This window comes from Rhagoletis pomonella, unplaced genomic scaffold, assembly GCF_013731165.1.
Source record: "Rhagoletis pomonella isolate Grant_MI unplaced genomic scaffold, Rhpom_1.0 Rhpom_scaffold_00003, whole genome shotgun sequence".
NCBI classification, from domain to species: domain Eukaryota; kingdom Metazoa; phylum Arthropoda; class Insecta; order Diptera; family Tephritidae; genus Rhagoletis; species Rhagoletis pomonella.
In genome coordinates, this window is record NW_023458557.1 from 47397051 (window position 1) to 47406841 (window position 9791).

Consider the following 9791-nt stretch of genomic DNA (forward strand, 5'->3'; position numbering starts at 1 on the left):
TTTTTAAAAGGAATTTGGCTACCACTAAAAATGATTCGCGGCAACACTGCTCTCAAGCAATGCCAAGTATGAATAACAGAGCCTTTAGTGTTAGCCAGACATGGTGCAAACGGCTCTTAATAAGTTAAGTTGATTTCCTGTTCCTTAATTTAAAAATGTTTAATACTTAATTTGAATAAAGTTTCATTTCATTTGAAAAAAGTTTCATTTGGTTTGAATAAAGTTTCATTGAATCCGAAAACGGTTTCATTTAATTTGAAAAAGGTTTCGCTTCATCTGAAAAAGGTTTCAATTAATTTGAAAAAGGCTTCGCTTAACCTGAAAAAGTTTCATTTAATTTGAAAAAAGTTTCATTTAAACTGAAAATGCTATATATAGCATTTTCAGTTTAAATGAAACCATTTTCAAATTAAGCGAATCCATTTTCAAATTAAATGAAACCTTTTTCATGTTAAGCGAAACCTTTTTCAAATTAAATGAAACCTTTTTCAGATTCAGTGAAACTTTATTCAAATTAAATGAGAACTTTTTCAGATTCAATGAAACTTTATTCAAATTAAATGAAACTTTTTTCAAATCAATTTCAGTACAAATCAGTACAAATTTTGAAAAATCAGGACATTAGCGTACTGATTGAAGAAATGAATAAAATCAGTACAAGAGTTGAAAAATCAGTCCTGTACTGATAAAATCAGTACGTCTGGCAACCGTACTTGGAAGCATCCAAGGCACATCCATACAAGGTGGTGGAAATTGCATAAGTAAAAGTTCCATGTATTTTGTTATTGCTTTTTGGTGCATCAGAATGTCAAAACGAAAGGGGGTAGGAGATAATTTTCGTCAATTCGTTTTGTTGACATCCTAAAGTTGCGCCATTTTGTCTTGAATGACATTCTCCTGTACTAGTGTAGAATTAAAAATATACAATCAGCTGTTCAATCAACACCACCTTATATTGATGCGCCTTGGAAGCATCTGTGAAGTGCAGAACGAAAGCGTATTCAAAAGAAACACACTGAATTTGAAGTGCTTTTATCCAAATGCATTTTAAAGTAGTTGAAATCAAATGTAGAGTCGGACAATCGACTTATTGCGCTGCTTGCACACAATTCAAACTTAACACACTTACATGTCTGGCTGTAGCTGAGCATAAGTCCAGCTTTGGAAAAGGTACTAATAAAAATTGTAGAGGCGGCCCCTAAAGCAATACCTAATAACCCAAAATTGCTCATTTTTATCTGCGCGTTCGTGTACTTTTAAGAGTGCAGCATCTACTACATATTAAAATCGTTAACTACCAGTAATGGATTTTTCGACCCGTGGGCCCCTTTTAATTTTCCCTTTCACATATACAAAATGTATGTAAGTATTTTAAGGCTTTGACCAAAAACTACCGAATCGATTTGAATAATTACACTGTGCCGATCATGGCTTGGTATTCGACGAAACCAACTTTTTTTTAACAGATTGAGTCATAATTAAACAAGGCATTTCTCCGTTTCTCGAAGTTAGCCCCCGAAATCGAGATATGGGCCTTCGAAGTTCGAAATTGGACTTTTGGCAAAAAAGTATTTTTAATTATTGTATGTAAACAACTAAAAAAGTAAAAATATGGGCGTGGTCCGCCATTTGCTCAAAAAGTCAGTTTTCAAAAAATTTTGAACTGATTTTTAAGTGCTATAAGGAACTTGTAATATAAGTTTGCACAAAAAAAGTTATATACCGTTTAAATAAGAGCAAAAGGCGGACCACGTCCATATTCTTACTTTTGTAGTTGTTTACATACAAGAATTAAAAATATTTTTTTACCAAATATCCAACTTCGAACTTTGTAGGGGCATATCTCGATTTCGGTGACTAACTTCGAAAAATGGTCCAATACCCAGAAAAAAAGTTGATTTTGCCGTATATCTAGTGCTATTTCTTAAAAAAAAAAACATTTGATCTGGGAAAATTAAAGTGTAATTTTTGCAGTACTAAGATTTCGCAGAACCAAAGTATGTTGTTTGTATACATGTATTTACATATTATTTCCCAAAAGCTTAATTATCGTCCGATTTAGTTCATATGCAAATATATGTACATATATCGCGTATCAACAAAATGCAAAACCGCGTATCAGCAAAATGCAAAACCGCATATATGAATTATGTAAATTATTTTCTAGAGAGTAAAAACACTCATATTTAAAAATGGTTCTCTTTTTTATAAATCAATCGCATTTCTGGGTAGTATATTTCAGGACGAAAGGATAAGGATTGAGCCAAGAGCCTGTGTGAGCAAATCCAATTTTTGGCAGCCAATGCCAGTTACGCGGTTTTGCAGATTGACGATATGCGGTTTTGTACTTTAAACGACGATATTGAAAATAAGGATTTCTACGAAAAAGTTGCTCACAAAAGTCGCAGGTTTTGGTTTATATACATACAAATATACTATAAAATGCCCACTTGGTTCGCGGCGCCTGCGTTGGCCATTGCCAAAAATAGCTCTGCTCAGGCATATATACTATATTTCTTATTTTGTAATCCAGGTCATAAACTATTTGTTTGCAAAATTTCATGCAAATCCGTTCTGCAGTTTGCACGTGATTGAGCCACAAATATCCAAATTCACAATTATAATATTTGTAGGATAAGTGACTAACTTTATTAATGAAGAACAAAAATGAACATTTCACAATCAAAAAATAAAAAATACATACATCTGTGTGTATTACAATCAATTGATTCGTTTTTGATGTATAGCTACTTTAAGATCAATCTCAAGTTTTGTACCATATTTCGGCATATAGCCACGCCCTTTTATACGGTTTTCCCACGGCACCCGAATTACGTAGTTCACTCTCTCATTCGTAATTCGCACTCCAATTACCCTTCGAATTACGTAATTCGCCATAGAAAATTTTTGAGAATTACGTAGCTCACTCTCTCATTCGTAATTCGCACTCCAATTACCCTTCGAATTACGTAATTCGCCATACAAAATTTTTGAGAGCGAATTACCTCATTTGTTGGTAATTCAGATCAAATAACCATGCGAATTACGAACAAATCGGTACCGTCTCTAATTTTTATCGGATATTTATCGAAACTAGCTCACAAATCAAAACTTGCATTTTTCCTGAGTACGAAAAGTAAAGTTAAAAAATGTGTATATCCCTAATTTATTACGAAAACTTATAAATTTTTAGGAAGAACCTACATTTTGTATCAATTTTGCAGCGAAGAAAAACAAAAAAACAAAACAGAGACAGAGAACTGTCAAATCGAATTAAGAATGTGCCCGTGCGAATGGGGTAATTCACGATCGTAATTGGGGGAGCGAACAAAGTAATTCAGGATGCCGTGGGAAAATGGTATTAGACTAATTGAAATTATTTTGTTATTAACAATAGAATTAAAATGAAAAATCTTCAAATATAGCCTTCCGTACGTCATTCAGGCCGCTGTGGTATCGTGGTTAGCAGTGCGAGCTAACATTCCGTAGAGCCTGGGTTTTAGCCCAGTTTACGACCAACCTAAAAAAAAATACAACATAAAAAAGTTGTTTCTAAAAGCGGTCGCTCCTCGGCCGGCAATGGCAAACCTCTGAGTGTATTTCTGCCACGAAAAACAGCTTCTCATAAAAAATACAATCGCCCTTCGGAGTAGGCGTAAAACTGTTTGTCTCTCCCCTTTATGTGACAACATCAAGGCGCACACCACAAATCAGAGGAGAATCTCGACCAAAGACTAACATACTTTGTAAGCGCCAATCGTAAAAATCTATTAATCAATCTTAAAGGAAAACAAAACCGATTGTTTTTGTACACAAAACGCACGACGAAGAATTTCTTCTTAGCACCTGGCCTAAGCTTACTTTTTATGTATATAGTCCAAGAACCAATGCGCTTAAAAAATGCATACTTACGAACAAATTTCCAAGCGCAAATGCATTAAACTTGCAACTTTCACAAATCATAAACACAAAAGATTCAACAGACGGCTATTGGCTATTGGAACTAAATATAATATGCACCGTCCGTTTAAATATGCATCCCCGCAAGGCGCGAGTATGACTGAAAACTACGCTAATGAATATTAGAAATTAGATCAATAATTAAACTCGAATTTAAATTTTATTTCAACTTTTCAGCAACTGAAAATAGTAGAAACATTTTTTTTTTTTTTTATTAAACAGCTATATAGTAGCCATCGTATACACGATGCAGAAAATAAAGGTCGCGCCATTCGCGGACCGCTAACCCTCTCTTCGTCGATTTGACAGCATCCACCCAATCGCTGACGTCATAATTTACTTTTGTTTACATTCACTGTTGCCAACTTGATGCTTTCGCACCAAATTTAGTGGGTATTCAAAACGCGAAAATTTTTGAGTTTTGTGCTTGGTGCGTTTTTGGTGCTTTTGTTTTTAGTTTGAAGACTTCAAATTAGAAAATCTTAAAAAAATGGAAGCAAAATGTATAGCAATCGTAAGTGTGCTAAGCAATTTTACAAAAATTTAAACAAAATCATGGCACAGTGACAATCACGATTGAGAGAAATAGAGATTGCTCCAATCGCGGTACCGCTAATCCGCTTTTTGTGATTTTTACAGAATCAGCTGTGTGCGTGACGTCATCTTGGTGCAATTGTTGATTGTGAGCATACGAAAAAACCAAAGAACAACTTTAATATTTGTGCGTTAATATTTCTGCGTTATTTTAAGCAATTATTGAGACATTACAAAGCAAAATGAAGTGTGCCGTGGCAAAGTGTAGTAGTGAAAACAAAAGGAAAGCGTGCGATATAAGTTTTTTTTCATTTCCTACGGACGCAAATCTGGCGAAAAAGTGGAGGCAGTTCTGCCGGCGAGGAGATGCATTAAACACCAAACCGAGCTATGTGTGCAAGAAGCACTTTACTAGTGAAATGGGTAACATATTGTGTATTTTCATATTAATTGCATTTAATATTGTTTTTGTAAATGCCTTAGGTTTTGCAAAACTTCGTCGTTTAAAACGTGGTGCGGTGCCTACCATTTACGAAGAAATCTGGGGGATTCCCAGCGTGCGGAAAGAGCTCAGCACAGGGAAAACAAAAGAATTGTCAGCAAGTTACTTGAGCAGAGTAACAATTTGCATTTATGTATATAAAGTTTTTATAGCCATTGCGAGTGATACTGTTGATGCAAATATATCTGATGAAAGTGTGAATAATAAGGAAAATAGCCTTACGGAAGCAAACCTTACCGATATTCCCACGACTTCAACACCTCGTAAAGTATTTTATCATGACAGCAGTTTGCAGGAAGTTGAAGAGTTGGAAGCAAAATTGTAAGTTTTTAAAATACAGCACTAACAATATTGGTTTATTGAACAGTTTTCTTTTTATTACATGCATATCAGAGAAACATTATAGCGAGAAAATATGAACCTGCGAAAAGAAAATAAAAAGCAATGCACAGAACAGAAGCTGTTGAGTCAACAGCTGTGGAGTTTATGGTGGTTGGCTACTGTACACAAATATAAATACGCACTCTGCATGGCTTTTTACAATGGCGAGTCCAAAAATTCACTTTGCTGCTAACCTTCCTTTTGGTCTACATGAAACTGCAAACACTGTTAATACATCCATTTTTTCATGTGCTAAAAATCGTACCTACCTAAAGGGCTACATGTCCAAAATTATTGCTAGGTGTACCTAATTAATCAATCTTATTATATATTTAGTATATTTATTGATTCCTGCAAAATTGGGCCATATAATATTAAAATTAACAAATTTTTCTGCATTGTTTACATATTTTTATATGCGTTTTGGCGTTTCTCTCTCGCAATTGCACCAAGATGACGTCACGCAAAAAATACGCTCAAAAATCGTCTCTCATTGGCGCAATCTTGTATTCTATCATTCTTGAGTGACAATCATAAGCGACAACGAAATATGTGCAGCACCTTCAATCATGCCGGAAGAAATCGACCGTTGTGCAAGAAACATTGATTTTTATTAATTTGAATCGGCATCCTTACAATAAAATTATGTATTCATATAAAGTCCACAAAATACACCAATAAAAATTTGGTGCCTTTTCAAATTCAAAACTTGGCAATACTGCCTTTTGTTCGATGCTTCTTCTTTTTCTTGTCGAGTTCGTCTTACTCTCACATTCTGGTATATTTTGACGTCACGGCCAGTTGCTCTCAGCTCGATTGGCGCAATCTTGTATTCTATCATTCTTGCATCATATATACTTACAAGTATGGAATCCTTTGCTTCTTTTTGTCTATTCTCTTTCTAACAGCGGAATAGAAAAAAAATAGATTTAAAGAGCTCTCTCTATACAGTAACATTAAAAAAATAGATTTGTTTACTTTTTAAGAATTTTGGTATAACATTTAACTTAATTTTTTCTGCACCCATCTCTTTTTCTGTTTATTATTCTAAACTTTTTCTTTTCCTTAATACTCATTTGACTGAGTTTCAATCATGATAAAAACATTAGAAAGTAAAACCATTCTCTCAATTCGTCGGTCATGATTTTTTATTTTTGAAGTTCGCCAACATTTTAAAATCATATAAAATTGAGAGTAAAAAAAAAGGAATTGTTCGAAGTTGTTGTTTGAGATTGAAAATGAGAATGTGTGTGTGATTTCGTGTAAAATTTCAAAATTAAATTGCTTGCAAACGTCAAGAATTTGAAAAATTCCTCTCAGCGGTTCTACCTTCCTATTTTTTTATCATGATTGTTCACAATTGTTGTTTGAGATTAAAAATGAGAATCTGTGTGTGAGCTTGAGTTCGAATTTTAAAATTATATTGCTGGCAAACGTCAGACTGTCTCTCAATGATTTTACCTTGTAATGTTTTTATCATGGTAAAAATCAAAATATTTTATAACAAATTTGTTGACCGTTGACGGCATTTAAAGCTTTTTTTGTTCAAATTGAAAAGATTTCCTCCTTCGCACACTTTTCTTTTTGCTTGCTTTTTTATCGTAGTTATTATTCAGTTGACATCTAAATTGCCATACATTTTATGTCGTTGCCAATACATTGCTTTCCGGCGTTTCCTCTGTGAACTTTTATAACTACATTCATAAAAATATTTCTAATTTTGGTTTTTAATTTTTTTCCATCTTGCTATTGCTGTATATCAAAAAGGAATTAATAAATAATAAAAAGTTAGTTACAATTTTAGTGAATGGTTCTTGCATATAATAGTATTTTGTGGTTGAAATGACTTGATCGCCGGCAGGAACTAATCATCTATTTTTCTTCATTGTGGTAAATTTCCACATCATCACAGCAGCTGGCTGTCAAACCGAAACCAAAAAAGATACCAGAACGTTCAGGGCGCAATCTTCTTTTCTATGATTATTGTACTGCAACTTTGAATTTCTCAATTTTGACAATTCTAATCTAAAAGTAAACGAAACCTCAGAAACTTTAAATGTACTGCAATTCACTAATACGTACTTCCGCAAAAATCAGCCTTTTTCGTGTTTTCCTTGTTAAAAGTTATTTTAAATCATATATTTTTATCGTCTTATTCATAAAAAATAAAAATTTTAAAAAGCATTTTAAATTACCGTTTGCAAATATTTTTCAGTCTATAAACCTTTTTTAAAGTTACTTTAGTTTTTATGAATGAGGCTATTAGAATTTGGCACAATTAAAACACGTTCCCTTCGAAAAATTTATTATTAAGAAAATTGGCTGTTCTCATATTTTCTTACAACATCCAATTCGACTTTGTTTACTTTTTGTACAGATATGTCAGCGCCTCCAGGACGGCGCAATCTTGTATTCTATCTTTCTTGTCACATATGCATTATATCTAACTGTCATACTACTATTAATGGTAACCATATTCATTGAAACCGTTTCAATTCGTAATAAAAGTAGTTTACATACTTCTGGTCTAAATATATTTTTTTATACAAACTAGCTTTTTTAATTCTAAAATAAATCAACAATCTCAAGATTTATAAAAAATTTGCCTTCGAAAAATACGTTCCAAAGCATCCCTGTTGACATCATAATTCAAATGCAAATTAGAATAGAAATTTTGATGCAAAAGATTGTCGGCGGTATTCATCATACAAATTTATCACCTTACTTGTCCGTATGTCGCTCTGGAAAGAAATATATTTTAATTTATATGTTTTCTTAAAAATAAATGCAAATTTACCTATTTCTTTCACCGGCAGGCACGAATATGGTATTCAAAACAGAAACAATGACAACGAATTTTACACACATTGTTGTATTTTAGCGCAAACGATAAGTTTCAAAAATATTTTAAAGTATTGCCTGGAACATACACATTTGTCGTTATTATTGGAAATGCAAGACTTGGCATGCATTTTTAATTTCTTATTTAATCAATTCAAATGAATAAAAACACATTTTTCTAAAATATTTCTCAATTTACATTTTAAAGTTTTTTCTGAAACTTGAATGTAACTCTGTGCGGAGAATGAGAGAATTGAAAATCAGGTGATCTCAGCTGTTTTCAAATGTAAACAAACAAACAAAATGGCGCTCTCCATACTTGTGAGCCTATACAATGATAATACCCCAAAAGATGGCTGGAACCACAAACTGATTCTTACGACGCCATGTTATACAAAATATTGATTGTAGAAACAAAGCCAGAAATTCTTTCATCCAGTTGATTGATGAGGTGTGAGCCGGAGTGTAACAAATTATTATAAAAATAACAAACAAACACAAAAACAAAAAATACAGTTAAAGATAATAGCATCATTTACACAAAAAGGGGCATGCATTCAAATTATTCAAATTGTCAACAAGAAAAGAGTAGTCCCAACGCATACGTTTATTAGAAAATATTAGAAGCAGTATAATTTGCTCCCATTTTGTATTTAAAGTGAATTGTATGTAGGTAAAAGGGCATCACTGAAAATAAGGCAGCCAATAAAGTCACAATTTACAGTTACGTGGTTTACTGACATCACCTGTATATTACCTTGTTTATACCAACACAAAAAGTGCTTTGACCCAGTTCGCTGTGATTCAAAACGGAAGCATAAACCAACTTTCAATACGCTCAGAACCGGTACGGTAACCAGACATTGAGAAACTAGCTCTAAATATAATATGTACAGTGCGTTTACATTTTCATTCCCGCAAGCATATATGTAATACTCCTATATAGGCAGTAAGAGCTAGTACCGTCCGAAAACACTACTGTACAGATATATCAATAAACACGTACGAAAGCAAAGGAACACATACGTTTATAAATAAACATGTACACAACACATATACAAAAACGGCACTCAAGTACACAAAACATTGACAAAAACGGTACTAGACTGTCTCGCTTTGATTTCGGAATGCTTACACATTGAGAAGTTAGCTTACTGCCAATATAGAAGTATTACATATATGCCCGCAAGGCTCTGCCAATCCTTATTATTTTGTTTAAAGTTTTCAGCAAACGAATAAAATTATAAACGTTTATTCAAATTTGGTTTTTTTGTTATTTTTGGCTTAATAAATCATATTAAACCAAAAGCAACAACAGTTTATAAGGCGAGCTTAGCCCAGTGGGTAGACCACTGGTTTTGTAGGCTAGGGTCGCTGTGTCGAATCGCAGTGACGATGAGGAAATCTGATGATTAGATGTGGTGATCTCCGAAATAGTAGCTATAACTTCTGCCATTTATAAACTAGTGTTTTTTTCCACAATAATTTTTAACGGCCTCAAACGCTCAATAAAAATTGTTTAATACAAGGCATATTAAACAAGGTAGAAGTGACAGTTAGTTATATTGTCAAA